Consider the following 15147-nt stretch of genomic DNA (forward strand, 5'->3'; position numbering starts at 1 on the left):
AAATGTCCAAGAATGTCATTTGCTGCATTAACTTCCTTGAATACAAGAAAGAAAATCACATAAATGATGTAGAAACGTCGTTCCATAATATTTCACAGGAATTTAATAAAATGGGGTCATTTCTGCCAGAATGCATTGCGTAAAATGCAAACCAGCTCAAAAGCAATTGGCAAATAAAGTAATATCAGTATGACACTAGAATTATTCTCCTTTAGACACCTTTTCCCCCAGCATATTAATGATGTAAAAGGACTGAGGTAAGCATTTTCACAATCAAGACAGGCGCTTTTCTCAACGTGGGCCATGGCTGGCTTGGTGTCCTCAGGGACTGCTGCTGCACCTGCCCCGATGAGCCATCTGAAGAAGCTGGGGGCACACATGAAAAGGCTGAGAAGTGCTGGGCAAGGTGGCTCACACCTGTAGTCCCAGCACTCCGGTAGGCTGAGGTGGGCGGATCACCTGAAGTCAGGAGTTCAAGACCAGCCTGGCCAACATGGCGAAACCCCGTCTCTACTAAAAATACAAAAATTAACCAGGCGTGGTAGCGGGCGCTTGTAATCCCAGCTATGCAGGAGGTTGAGGCATGAGAATCGCTTGAATCAGGGAGGCAGAGGTTGCAGAGATCGTGCCATTGCACTCTAGCCTGGGTGACAGAGCAAGACTCTGTCTCCAAAAAAAAAAAATGCATTTCACCCATGGTGAAAAAAAATCATGAAAATGCCTACAATCTGAAGCACACATTTAAATTTGGGAAAATCTGAAGTGAGTGCCTGTCAGGGCCTCTTTGTGGAAATGAGAATCCTGAGCCAGGATTGAAGGCTGAGAAGGCGCAGTTGACAGGTGCCGGGTGGACGTGATGACGGGGACTGAACTTTGCTAATGCTTGTCATTTACTCCAGTCCCAAAATTACACAGCTTTGGAACAAAACTGCCGCCCAGATCTATTTTTCCATCAGCTCTGTTAGTTTTTAGTCCATGCTTTCTTTTGCAGAATAAAAAGTCTTTCCTATTTATGGCATTATAGCAAAAATGTCAATATTAGCATATTATAAACGATAGGGAAGTTCTTAAGTTAATAGAGGATGTCTGCAAATACCCAGAACAAATATCACACAAGTCCTACAAACTTCAAAGATTTATCTTTGAGATAAGGATTATAAAAGAAAAGCCTGCTATCACCACCTGTTTTACATTGAAATTGAGGTCCTAGAAAATGCAGTTAGTCAAGAAAAACACATAAAATGTATGTGAATTAGAAAGGAAGAAGTAAAACTCTAATTATTCATATGATAAGGTGCCATGATTATATATATAACAAATCCAGATAAAGCTACAAAACATTATTAAAATAAGAAATGCATTTAGTAAGGATCCTGGCTATATGATTACTCTTTAATAGTCAATAGTATTTCTTCACATTAGTAATAAAAACTTAGAAAAGAAAATGTTTCAAATGGTGTGACATTTACAGTAGCATAAAAATCAAATATCTAGAAATAAATTTAACAAACTGTGTAAGACTCTACACAGAGAACTATAAAGCGTTTTTTTTGGGAGAAATTAAAGAAGGCTTACATAAATGGAAGGTTATAGCATGCTTGGAGATTTGGAAAACCCTTGCCTATTATAAAAATATGTAAAGAAAAACTTACATATTATAAATGTAAATTCATTAACGGCAAAAACCACAGTTACTTTTGCACCAGCCTAATATTTGGGGAGAATTTACGTTTCTATAATGTGTGAGAGTTTTTGTTTACATATGTTTATAATACGTAAGGGTTTTCCAAATCTCCAAGCATGCTATATGGCATACTTTTAATGGCAAAAACCGCAATTACTTTTGCACCAACCAAAATATATCTATAGATTTAATCAAAATTCCGATAGGCTTAAAAAAAATTTGGATAAACTGGCTCTAAAATTAAGTGAAAATCTAAAGTAAAATAATCGAGAAATTCTTGGAGAGTGACAATATGAGGGGTGGAGTGGACATGTGGGCTTATTCTAAAGCTACGGTAAGTAAGATGATCTGGCATCGGTACAGCAACAGGCAGAAGAGCAAATAGAGAGCCGAGCGCTAGACTCTGCATCCAGGAACACTTGAGGTCCAGCTAAGGTGGCGCAGCAGAACAATGAAGAAAGGACGGGTTTTCAAAACAGCAGAGAGGCGGAACTCACCTCTGCCTGTCTCCAGGCGCAGGGAGATTATCCATCTAAATGTGAAAAACAATATAATAAAGACCCTAGAAGATCATCAAGGGTGATATCTTTTATTTTATCATTATTATTTTTTTGAGATGGAGTCTTGCTCTTGTCACCCAGGCTGGAGTGCAGTGGCATCATCTCAGCTCACTGCAACCTCCACCTCCGGGTTCAAGCAATTCTCGTGCTTCAGCCTCCCGAGTAGCTGGGATAACAGGCGCGCGCCACCACCCCCGGCTAATTTTGTATTTTTAGTAGAGATGGGGTTTCACCATGTTGGCCAGGCTGGTCTCGAACTCTTGACCTCAGGTGATCCACCCACCTTGGTTTCCCAAAGTGCTGGGATTACAGGTGTGAACCACTGCACCTGGCCGGTGATATCCTTTATATCTGGTTAAATCAAGAACTGGTAATAAAGAAAAGGACAACCACTGAAGACCCCTGCTTCGTTGAGATGTCGTGTATCACTTTAGGAAACAATGCTACGACCACTAGAAAAAATGCAGGTGACAAGTACACACAGGACATTCAAGAGCCATAAAAGCAAAGAAGACTAGAGCAACTCAACTTCCAAAGAATAACCTTTTCTAGATAGTTGCTCTAAATGGCTGATTTTCTCCTGGGGGCCCATCTTGGGAGAGGGTTGAGGGTTGGGTTTGGCCTGGGTGTTGGGATTCTGCTAGGGGAAGAGAAGCCAGTGGAGACATTGCTGAGTCTCGTGGGGCTGGAAGGGAGTGGCGGGAGGCGCAGGGCAGAGCTGGTTGTGGCCGCTGGACACTTGTCCAGGTCTAGGGTGGTCCGTGGCACGGGGATGTTGGGTTGGTAACTGTTAAGAGGCTGAGTGGGCCAGACGCCGTGGCTCACGCCTGTAATCCCAGCACTTTGGGAGGCCGAGGCGGGCAGATCACGAGGTCAGTAAATCGAGACCATCCTGGCTAGCACGGTGAAACCCGTCTCTACTAAAAGTACAAAAAATTAGCCGGGCGTGGTGGCAGGTGCCTGCAGTCCCAGCTACTCGGGAGGCTGAGGCAGGAGAATGGCGTGAACCCAGGAGGCAGAGCTTGCAGTGAGCCGAGATGGGGTTTCACCATGTTGGCCAGGTTGGTCTCAAACTCCTGACATCAGGTGATCCACCCACCTTGGCCTCCCAAAGTGCTGGGATTACAGGCTTGAGCCAGCGCACCTGGTTTAACCAGATTTAAAAGATATCACCGGCCAGGTGCGCTGGCTCAGGCCTGTAATTCCAGCTCTGGGCGACAGAGCAAGACTCCGTCTCAAAAAAAAAAAAAAAAGAGGCTGAGTGAACTCCTCTCTTGCGGCCCCATGATTCGTGAGTCCCTCTGGAGACGGTGGCTTGCCCCCAGTGCTCGCGGCCCCCAGGATTCCCACCCAGATCTCCAGCCAGAGCGAAGAGCAAAAAGCAAAACCTCTGCCGGGAAGACGGAATCTGCATCCTCTTTCACGGCTTAGGAGAAACATTTAAGGGCTCAGGAGGGTTCTGCCCCAAATCGGTAACAAACTAAAAGCGACTGACTCAGAAAATCTCAAATCCAATCCTGAGCAAACGCAGTCAAACGAATTCCTCAAACAAACTGGGTTGAAACCGTCAAGCCCTCCCATGCGATCCACCTAGCAGGAGAAAATCTTCTCACGAGAAAACAACAATTTGTCTTTAATAAATTAATCCGTAATGCTTAGCCTCTGAAGTTCTTTCATGCGTAATGTATGAAATGCAAAAATAAATAGAGACATGAAAAGAAGATAAATGCATCCAATATCAAGAAAATAAATTTAGCAGGATGGTTACCTGTTGTAAAGAACGAAAAAAGAAAAGAAAGCCAGACAGTAAGAGGCAACCACTTATCATCTGTATGTTGGAGTTAGCAGACATGCATTAAAAGAACTATTATACATATGTTTTGAAGATAGAGGAAAAGATGAAGAAAATACATGAGAAGGTGAAGAATCTCATCAGAAAATTGGAATCTAAAACACAATGGTATAAGCATTGTTAAACTAACATTATATCTAAAATTTGAAAATGCACTGGATGAAAAAACAGAATATAGCTGTGCTATGCCCACATATACTTTCTGAGAGTAGATCCTGAGATATTTACACAAGTTGTATTCTAAGGTAGTATTTCTTAAAGTGTTTGGCAATAATCAAGATATAATTAAATTTTGCTTAAAATATACAATGTATAGAAAATGTTGGATTAAGCAACACTCAACAGGTTTCCAAGCAACATGTCTTTTGTGAGTTTTGTTTTACCTAGCTAATATGCATTATGAATCTTCAGAGAAGGGTTCTTAACATATTCTTTTGTTTTCCTTCACACAAGCCAAGAGTCCTAATCAAGATTTTCTGCAATCAACTATGATTCTTCTAAAAACATGTTGGGTATATTCAATCATATGCTGAACATAGCAGAAGACTGAATTAGCAAATTTAAAGAAAGATGAGTAGAAAATATACAAATCAAAGACAGTCTTTCAAGGCACTGTCAATATAACTGACTGATTTTATAAGTTAGTTGATTTCTCATTAGAAACAATAGAAGCCATAAGAGAACGGGATGACAGTGTGGTGGTGTTTTTTTAAAAGAAAAAGATGGCCAACCTAGAATTCTATAGTCAACAAAAATATCCTTCAAAAATAAAAGCAAAGACCATTTCAGACCAGCCAGGCTGTTGCAGGAAACACTCAAGGGAGATTTTTGTGCTGAAAAAAAATTGTCCCAGATAGAATGTGGAACTTCAAAACAGAATACAGTGTCCTGGAAAGGCTGAGTAAGTATGCAAGTCACTACATGGAAAAAGAGAAAGAGAAAGAGAAAGAGAGAGAGAGAGAGAGAGACTGGGTATTTAAAACAATGAGATTACAGATGTTTATAACATATATAGAGGTAAAATATAAAACGACAATAGCACAAAGGGCAGGAGGAGGTAGACATGGTTAAATTTCTGTAAAATGTCTGTACTGTTTTTGGGAAGTGGTAAAAGTACAACTTTCTTTAGACTGTAACAAGCCAGTAACTCCTGTTGTCATATTATAACTCCTAAGAGATTAATACAAAAGTGTATAGCTAAAGATCTAATGGAGATAAAATGAAATAAAAACATTTGATTTGTCCGGGCGCGGTGGCTCATGCCTGTAATCCCAGCACTTTGGGAGGCCAAGGTGGATGGATCACTAGGTCAGGAGATCGAGACCAGCCTGGCCAGCATGGTGAAACCCCATCTCTACTAAAAATACAAAAAATTAGCTGGGTGTGGTGGCACTTGCCTGTAGTCCCAGCTACTTGGGAGACTGAGGCAGGAGAATTGCTTGAACCCGGCGGGTAGAGGTTTCAGTGAGCTGAGATCCCGCCACTGCAGTTCAGCCTGGGCAACAGAGAGACTCCCTCTCAAACAAACAAACAAACAAACAAACAAAAATTTGATTCATCTAACAAAAGGCAGAAAAGAAATAAGGAGGAAAAACAAGTGAGTCGAGGAAAACATTGCAAAACAAAGGTAGATTTAAATGTAACTATATCATAATTATTTTCAATGTTAACAATAAGTGGATAATCACTGCAGATAAAAGTCAAATCAGTCAATCCAACTTAAAAAAAAAATATTGTTTACAGCTGGGCACAGTGGCTCACGCCTGTAATCCCAACACTTTGGGAAGCTGACATGGGGGGAGCGCTTGAAGCTCAGAAGTTCGAGACCAGCCTAGGCGACATTGCAAGACCCCATCTGTACCAAAAAAAAAAAAAATTAACCAGGCTTGGTGGCATGTGCCTGTGTTCCCAGCTACTCAGGAGGCTGAGGTGGGAGGATCGCTGAAGCTCGGGAAGTCGAGGCTACAGTGAGCCATGATTGTGCCACCGCACTCCAGCCTGGGTGACAGAGCAAGACCCAGTCTCAAAAATAAATAAATACAGCCTGGCCAACATGGCTAAACCCCATCTCTACTAGAAATACAAAAACTAGCTGGGCGTGGTGGCACACGCCTGTGATCCCAGCTACTCGGGAGGCTGAGGCAGGATAATCGCTTGAACCTGAGAGGTGGAGGTTGCAGTGAGCCGAGATGGCACCACTGCACTCCAGCCTGGGTGACAGAGCAAGATTCCATCTAAATAAATACATAAATAGTTGTTTATAAAAGATAGAATTAAAGGATATGGACAGATTGGAATGGAAATATGATATAGCTTACAAACATTACCCAAAAGAAAGCAGAGGTAGCTAAATAAACATCAGAAAGGAAGTAGACTTAATAAAAGAAATATTGCTACCAATAAAATGAATCACTTGATAATTTCAAAAAGATCAATCAAAAAGACACGACAATTCTAAACTTCCATTCATCTGATAACGTTGCTTAAAATACGCAAAAGCAAAGCTTGACAGTGGCAAGGAGACATAGACAAATCTACAATCAGAGTTGGAGGCCTTAATGCACTTCTCTCAGCAACTGATAGGACAATTAGACTGAAAATGAAATCAGTAAGGCAGGAGAAGATTTCAACAACATAATTAACCACTGGAAATAATTAAAATTTACAGCCAATAACTGGAAAATAAACATCTTTTCAAGTGCACATAGACACAGTTACAGAAACAGACCAAAATCTGCTTCAAAAAGAAGCCTCATGCATTGTTAAAGGATTGAAATGATCTAGGGAATGTTCCCTGACAATAGTAAAAATAAAGCCAGATACTGAGAACAGAAAGATAACTACAGGCCGGGCGGTGGCTCACGCCTTTAATCCCAGCACTTTGGGAGGCCGAGGCGGGCAGATGACCTGAGGCCAGGAGTTTGAGACCAGCCTGGCCAACATGGTCTCTACTAAAAATGCAAAAAATTAGCTGGGCGTAGTGGTGGGTGCCTGTAGTCCTACCTACTCGGGACGCTGAGGCAGGAGAATCGCTTGAACCTGGAAGGCGGAAGTTGCAGTGAGCTGAGATTGCGCCACTGCACTCCAGCCGGGGCGAGTGCAGAGCGAAACTCCGTCTCAAAGAAAAAAACAATACTAATCACTATAAAAATCTGAATGTCTGCCGAGCACGGTGGCTCACGTCTGTAATCCCAGCACTTTGGGAGGCCGAGGTGGGCAGATCACGAGGTCAGGAGATCAAGGCCATCCTGGCTAACACGGTGAAACCCCTTCTCTACTAAAAATACAAAACAATTAGCTGGGCGAGGTGACAGGCGCCTGTAGTCCCAGCTACTCGGGAGGCTGAGGCAGGAGAATGGCGTGAACCCGGGAGGCGGAGCTTGCAGTGAGCCGAGATGGTGGTGCCACTGCACTCCAGCCTGGGCGACAGAGCGAGGCTCCGTCTCAGGAAAAAAAAAAAAAATCTGAATGTCTGCAAATTAACCAAGTGTCTATGTAATCAAGGATTCAAAAAAGAAATCAGGATAGAACTCAGAAACTACATTGAAACAAATGATAATAAAACATATATAGTATCAAAACTTGTAGGATATTTATGGGTTTAAATTAATTCATTATATTACGAAAAAAGAAAAGTTAAAAAGAATTATTGACCAAAGAGGCTGGAGGGAAAAACAGCAATTTAAACCCAAAGAAATTACAAGAAAGGGAATAATAAAGTTAGGAACAAAAATTAATGAAATGAAAAGCAGACACACAATAGAAAGACCCACAGGCAAACTTTTCTTTTTTAAATAAGTATATTGATAATCATCTACAAGACTGACCAAGAATAAAGAGAATCAAAAGTGGTCAAGAGTATGAATTACGATGATCAGAAATGAAAATGTGGGTACAGACATCCAAAATGGAATAAAAATATACTATGAACAACTTTATGTCAATACATCTGGCAGCTTCAATGAAATGGAAAAATTCCTTGAAAAACATTACCAGTTATGAAGATTTAATACAGATAGTATTCCCACAGGAATGGAGACAGTCCGATGTTGCTGTAAAGTCAGATAAATAGACCAGTGGGACAGACTGAAGTCCAGAAACACATGCACCATGTCTCTACGGTCACCCAACCAACCACTGAGGGCCCCTGCAACTTAGTGGAGGAAAGATGGTCTTCTCCATGAGTGACATGGCAGCACTGGGACGTCTCTATGGGAAGAATAAAAATACTAACATTGCCCCGGAGTTGGTTCAGGTTCTCCGGCAGCAGAACCTGAAGTGAGAAGATCCCCATGTCTGTAATTTACTGGGGACGTGCTCCTAGGAAAATGTGGGAAGGGAGGTAAGATTTCAGGAGAGTGGGGGTTTCTGTGCAGGCCCAGCTTCCGCCTAATCAATGGCAACTCTTGATCATAGATCATAAGTTTATCTTGATGCAGACAGGGGAGCTTGGCTTTGGGGCTCCAGCCAGAAACAGCGGTGACTAAAGACTGTGAAAGGGATATAAAGTCCAGATACAGGGTCTTCCCAAATACCATCTCAGTCGTGGACTCTTGGAGACAGATGCACACTGAGGCTGGGGGTGGGGCACAGAGGAACAGTGGTATGACCCAAGCAGACCTGGGGGGAGGACCTACAGTGTCCTCGGCTCCCCCGACCTCCCACCTCACATCATACACAAAAATTCATCCAAGGTGGAGCACAGACCTAGATCCAAAAGGCAGAACAATAAAGCTATTAGGAGAAAAGCTTCATGACCCTAAAGTGAGTAAAAAAAAAAAAAAAAGAAAAAAGAAATTAAAAATTAACAGGACATGAAAAACATCAGTCATACAAGATAAAAATTATAAATGGAATTTAATTAAAAATAACTTAGTTATCAGAATATAACATTAAGACAGTGAAAAGACAAACTGCAGAGTGAGAGTGTGCCTAATTACATTTGTCTGGAATGGTTCCTCAATCTTTCCTTGACATTCATGACCTCGACACTTCTGATTACAGGCCAGATCTATTCTCACGATCCCTCAGTTTGGGTCTGCCTGGTGTTTGACTGTGCATTTTCGGCAGGATATTAGTCACCTCAGGCTGCCACAGCTAATATGACTGGGTGGCTGAAACAAAAAAAATTATTCTTTCTCAGTTCTGTAGGCTGGAAGTACAAGACCAAGATCAAGGTGCTGGCAGATTTGGGTCCTAGTGAGGGCTCTCTTCCTGGCTTGCAAACGGCTGCCTTCCCACTGTGTCTTCACAGGCTGTGGGAGAGAGAGAACAAGCCCTCTGGTGTCTCTTCTCATAAGGACACTAACCTCATCATGGGGGTCCCATCCTCACGACCTCATCTAACCCTGATCAGCTCCCAGAGGCCCTGCCATCAATACCATCACAGTGGAGGTGACACAAACATTCAGTCCTTAACCGGCAGAAATATCACAGAAACGACTTCGTTCTTCTCAGTGCATCCCATCAGGTGGTGAACAGTTTCAATTTATCTGGTTGTTGATGACATTCACTTTGATCATTTGATCAAGGTGATGCCTGCTGGGCTTCCCCACCTGTAAAGTTACCTCTGAAGGCATAAAGTCATAAAGTTTCTTTGCGATTGCGATGACTCTTCAGGAAGTTTCTTTGGAACTAAAGATCTCTGTGGTTGTTCAACTACCAGTTTATTGATGTATTAACATCAGTGTATTAAACTCGGGTTCCTATTTTATGCAATAAACTGTAATCTTGACTAACATTATTGGCTTTGATGCTCAAGTTGTCTCTGGCGTGGCCGGTGGGAAGCGACTCCTGCGTGTTTTCTGCATGTCCTCCCCCTGGCTCATCCTGCCCCTGACCTGTCTCAGCCTGGAATCAGCTGCTTCCCCAGGGAGCCCCAGGTCCTGTCAGTGGTGAGTGGTATTTAGGGGCCAGGGTCTGCCACTGGGGGAGTTGCTGCTTCCAGAGTCTCTTAGGGGAAGGAGCTGGAGAATAAATGGATTCCTCCAACTCCAATCCAACACCACAGGCTGCATTCTAGTTTCATCCCTTTCAATATTTGTCACTCTCTTTGCCCACAGTGAGAAAGAAGACTCCCGTTTGCTTCAATATCTTTACTTCTTCTACTGACCCCCTGGGTGTAACCACCTCCCTCCCATTGCCACTGCCCATCTCCCCGCAGATGCCCTTCTCATCAGGCATGGCTCTGGCCCCCTCCTTGCAGCCCCTCCTCTGCATGCCCAGCCTCCTGCCCTCCTCCTCAAGTGCGTTCCCCACAGGGATGCCCCCACATTCTCTTCTCTGTGCAGCTTAGTTCACAATAAAAATTACTAATCACCACTGCTCACTTTCCCTTCCCAGAGCCAGTTTTCTTCTGGAGATATTCTATTCTATGCATTGGAATTACTTATGAATAAATATAAGGCTAATTTCTCTCACAGATATTACTTGAACCCAAAGATGTGCATAGTTATTTATTTTATTTTCATATGCATATGAAAATATGTCAGTAGACATTTGAGTTACTTCCCATTGGTGGCATTTATACATAATACTGCAATATATAAAAGACATAAATATTATACAGAAAACTACATCAAGCATAAATGTACAACTTAATGACTTTTATAAAGCAAATAGTCATGCAACCACCACCAGCATCAGAAAACGGAGCCTTCCCAGCAACCCAGAAGTTGCCCCACCTGTGCTCAGATTTGTCAAATGCATCAACGTTTTTCATTATGATCACTCTATTTGTGTCTTGCCGAGAAAAGCAGTAACCAAATGGAAGATGTTGGTAATTGTGACTATATTAAAATTGGAAACTTCTGTCTATAAAAAGATGCCACTAGGAGAGCGAAGAGGAAAGCCTCCGAGCGGAAGAAATTATCTGCACTGCGTAGAACCATCAGAGGACGTGGACACGCTGTCCTGAGAGAACCCCTAGAGTCACGGAGAAACTGACAGCCTGGTAGGAAAGAAATGGTCAAGACACTGAAATAGTCATTTCGCAAACAGGAAAACCAAATGGCCAGTCCGTGCACAGAAAAGACGCTCGACTTCCTCACCCAACTGGGAAACACAAACCAAACCCACCACGAGATACTACCACGTGTTCCCCTGAGTGGCAAAAATTAAAAAAAAAAGACTGACAGCAGGTGCACTGGGGAGGAAATGAAACGGTGGGAACACACACTGCTGGGGGAGGCGCAGCCACCTTGGAGGGCGGGCGTCGCCTGCTGAGGTGGAGGATCGGCAAACCTCGTAATTCGGCAATCCCACTACTAAGGATCTGCCGGAGAGACAGGGGTTCTGGGGGCCCCGAGCAGCACACACAAGGATGCTCGCAGCAGTGGTACCCCTAAATGCCAAGACGGAAACCGCCCAAGCGTTTGTCGGTGGCGAAATGGATATGTATGCTGTGGTACATGAGGCAATGGATGTCAGTCTGCAATGAAAATTCATAGGCACCCCAGTGAATCCCCGGGGGGTGACTCAGCGCAAAACACCAAGCACAAAAGAGTGCATGGCCCAGTTCCATTCATAAAAAGTTCCAAAAGTCAGGAGCCTGTTTAACAGATGACGGCGCTGAGGGATGCACTCTTAGGTTGTAAAAATGTGCACAAGGACTTGGAATTGATTGCTGGGTGTCGATCAGTCAGGGTGGTGGGTCCCAGCTGGGAAGGAAGGGGAGGTCAGAAGGAGCCCCCGGGGGCTTCCAGGGGTCTGGACAAAGTGCTCTTTCTTGATATTTTATGGTTAAATTGATGGGTGATTGCTTTGTGAAGATTCATCAAGCTGTACATTTTCAAAAATTTTACTTTTAATTGACTTTGGGCACTATTCTGTGCGTTATATTTCACATTTAAGAAGTTTTTGTTTAAAGAAATCCTTTCTTTCCCATAGGTCACGAACAGCCCATTATTTTTGGCTAAAAGTCATCGTTGCTGTTTTGAAAATAATCGATTTTCTCTGGCTGCTTTTAAGGCATTTTCCTCTGTGTCTCTGGTGCTGTGCAGTTCCACTGTGGTGTACTCAGCCGGGGATTTACTGTTCTATCATGTGGGCTTCACTGGTCTCAGATTGGTGGGTTGATGGAGCTTATCAGCTGTGGGCCATTTTCAGATGCTGTTTCCAGTGACTACTTCTGCTTCTTCCACCATCACAGCCTCTCTGGCCAGTCTCCCAAGAGCACATCTCCCGTCCTGGCTGCGAGCCGCCCCGACCACCCCTGCAAAGCTTTCAGCTCAGCAGGTGGATGTGAAGTAGGGGTGGGGAGGAGATTCCTGTCCCTTTTCTGTCTCAGAACAGTTCCCCTCTCCACCCAGTCCCTGTCAAGGGCAGTTCCTCTCATCCTGAGGTTCAGTGGGCCCTGTGGTTTTGTGGGGTCAGAGACTTCCCTGGCCCCTTGTGCCCCCATCCATCTGAGCTAGTCAGCTGCATGCTATGGGAGCAGGAGGACCCCAGGGAGCATATATTGCTGGTCTCTAAAGCCCCCGTGGGACAGCTGAGCACATGCAATTAGGAAAGAATGTTATGCGGATTTCCAATGTCTGGAGAAGAGGCATCAAGCTCCACAACCTGCAGGAATGGGCAGTGGCTTGGCAAGGGCAGGGGAGCCTGGAGAGCTCTGGACCACTGTGGTCAGGGGAAGGGAGGCTGGGGGATGACCCTATAGCACCTCCTCCCCAGTGCACACACATCTTACACATGCACACACACACAATACACACACACACAATACACACAGGCAGACATACACAACACACACATGCACACAGCCACACGCAGCACATATACACAATACACACATGCACACACATCTTACACATGCACACAGCCACACACAGCACACATACACAATACACACATGCACACAGCCACACACACACACAGCCACACGCAGCACATATACACAATACACACATGCACAGTCACATACGTGCACACATGTACACACAACACACATGTGCAGTCACACATGCACATATACATAATACACACATGCACACAGCCACACACAGCACATATACACTCCTGCATGGCCACACACATACACACAACACACACACACATAGTCACACACATGCACACAGTCACAAACATGCACACACAACACATCCACATGCATGCACAGTCACACACACTCACACAAAGCACATTTACACACATGCACACAGTCACACATGCACACCCTTGTACACACAACACACACATACGCACACAGGCACACACACATGCACACATAACGTGAATATCACGTGCAGTCACACACATGCAAACACACACAGTTACATACATTCAAACACATGTGCACATAATACATGCATGCATATAGTCACACACACATGCAGCCACACACAACACATACACACATGCACACAGTCACACATAACAGTCACACACACATGCACCACATACACAGACAAAAGCACACAGGCACACACACTACACACACACATGAAAACATATGCACACAGTCACACACATGCACAGTCACAGGGACACACAACACACATGCACATAGTCTCACACACACACACACAGATGCACAGTGAGGCTCAGCCTTTACAGTCCCCTCAGTCTTGATCCTTTATTTATTTATTTATTGAGACAGGGTCTCGCTCTGTCACCCAGGCTGGAGTGCAGTGGTGCAATCACGGCTCACTGCAGCCTTGAACTCCTGGGCACAAGCAATCCTCCTGCCTCAGTCTCCCAAAGCACTGGGATTATAAGCATGAGCCACTGAGCCAAGCCCCAATCCTTTTAAACTGGCCTGTTGGGCTGGGGTCCCAAGGGCAGTGACCAGGGCAGCATGGGGAGAGGGGAGGGTAGGGAAAGTCACCTGACTCCCAAAAGATGCACAAATATATGGAGGCACATAGGGAGAAGGACAGAGAGAGTGAGAGGGGGATTGATTCTTTCGTTCGTACAATGTTTATTGAATGTCAAATGTTGCCAGTCACTGTGCAAAATCACATAAAAATGAGGTGGGAGGAGTGCAGTGGACAGGGAGCGCCAGCAGGTCAGGCATGAGTACAGACAGGCAAAGACACAGACTTCGAAGCCAGAGACCAGCACCGAGGCTGATGCCTGCTTGCCTGCCTGCTGAGGGCGAGAATGCACCTGCTGTGGGGGCCTGACCTCACCGTGGACACCCACCGCAGGAGCACCAGCCCTCCCCCGGTCCCCAGGGTGTGGAAGCCAGGGGCCTTTGTAGCCCCACATTGCCCGGAGTTGGATACAAACATCCCAAGAGCTAGGGGTGCCTTTACTGGCTGGAAGGTGACCGTTCCATTTCCCCAACATGAACTCAGAAAGCTTCAGCCAGGCGCAGGAACATCCCAGGGAAAAGCTGGCTGAGGCTTCCCTAATGCAGGTGTGTTTCCTCCTGGCCCCTGTCCCAGGCAGCCACCAGCACTGCCACCAAATGTTTAAGGAAAATAGGCAAAGAAAGCATTTGCCCCTCTACTTTCTTCCCTCCCAGGCATAACATGGAAGACACCTGGACACTGGGGCCGGCCTTAGCTGCCCCAGGAACTAGAAGCCAGGACCCTCTCTCTTCCAAGGCCCAGCAGCCTCTGCCATCCTCTTCCAGCCCAGGCTCGTCCAGGAAGCCTCTGGGTCTAATGGTGCAAGCATCCGAAGTGCCCACAACCAGGCTGCCCACAGGCTCGGCAAGGCTTTCAGCCGCCGCTGGCACTTCTCCCACCATCCTCCAAGAGGCTCAATGACAGCTCCGTGCAGCCCCGCATCAGCCTCGCAGCCCGCCGCCTCCTGCCCTCCCATCCCACCACTGCCTGGGTTCAAGGGTCAGTGCTCAACAGTCCCACATGGTCCCCACCCTGTCCCCTCTCTTGACTCTGACCCCCAAGCCCTCCCATTTTGAGGTCACACACTCCCCTCCCCTCTTCCCTGAGCACCCCCTCCACCTCCGCCTGGGCTGCACCCCAGGCCCATGGGCAGGTGCTGGCCACCCTCCCTTCCTCTGCAGGTTTCTGGGTCAGGACTGTGACCAGAATCTTGCTCGCTGCACTCCTGCCACGGCTGTGCCCTGTCCCCTGCGTCTG

This window comes from Gorilla gorilla, chromosome 9 (assembly GCF_029281585.2).
Source record: "Gorilla gorilla gorilla isolate KB3781 chromosome 9, NHGRI_mGorGor1-v2.1_pri, whole genome shotgun sequence".
Lineage (NCBI taxonomy): Eukaryota > Metazoa > Chordata > Mammalia > Primates > Hominidae > Gorilla > Gorilla gorilla.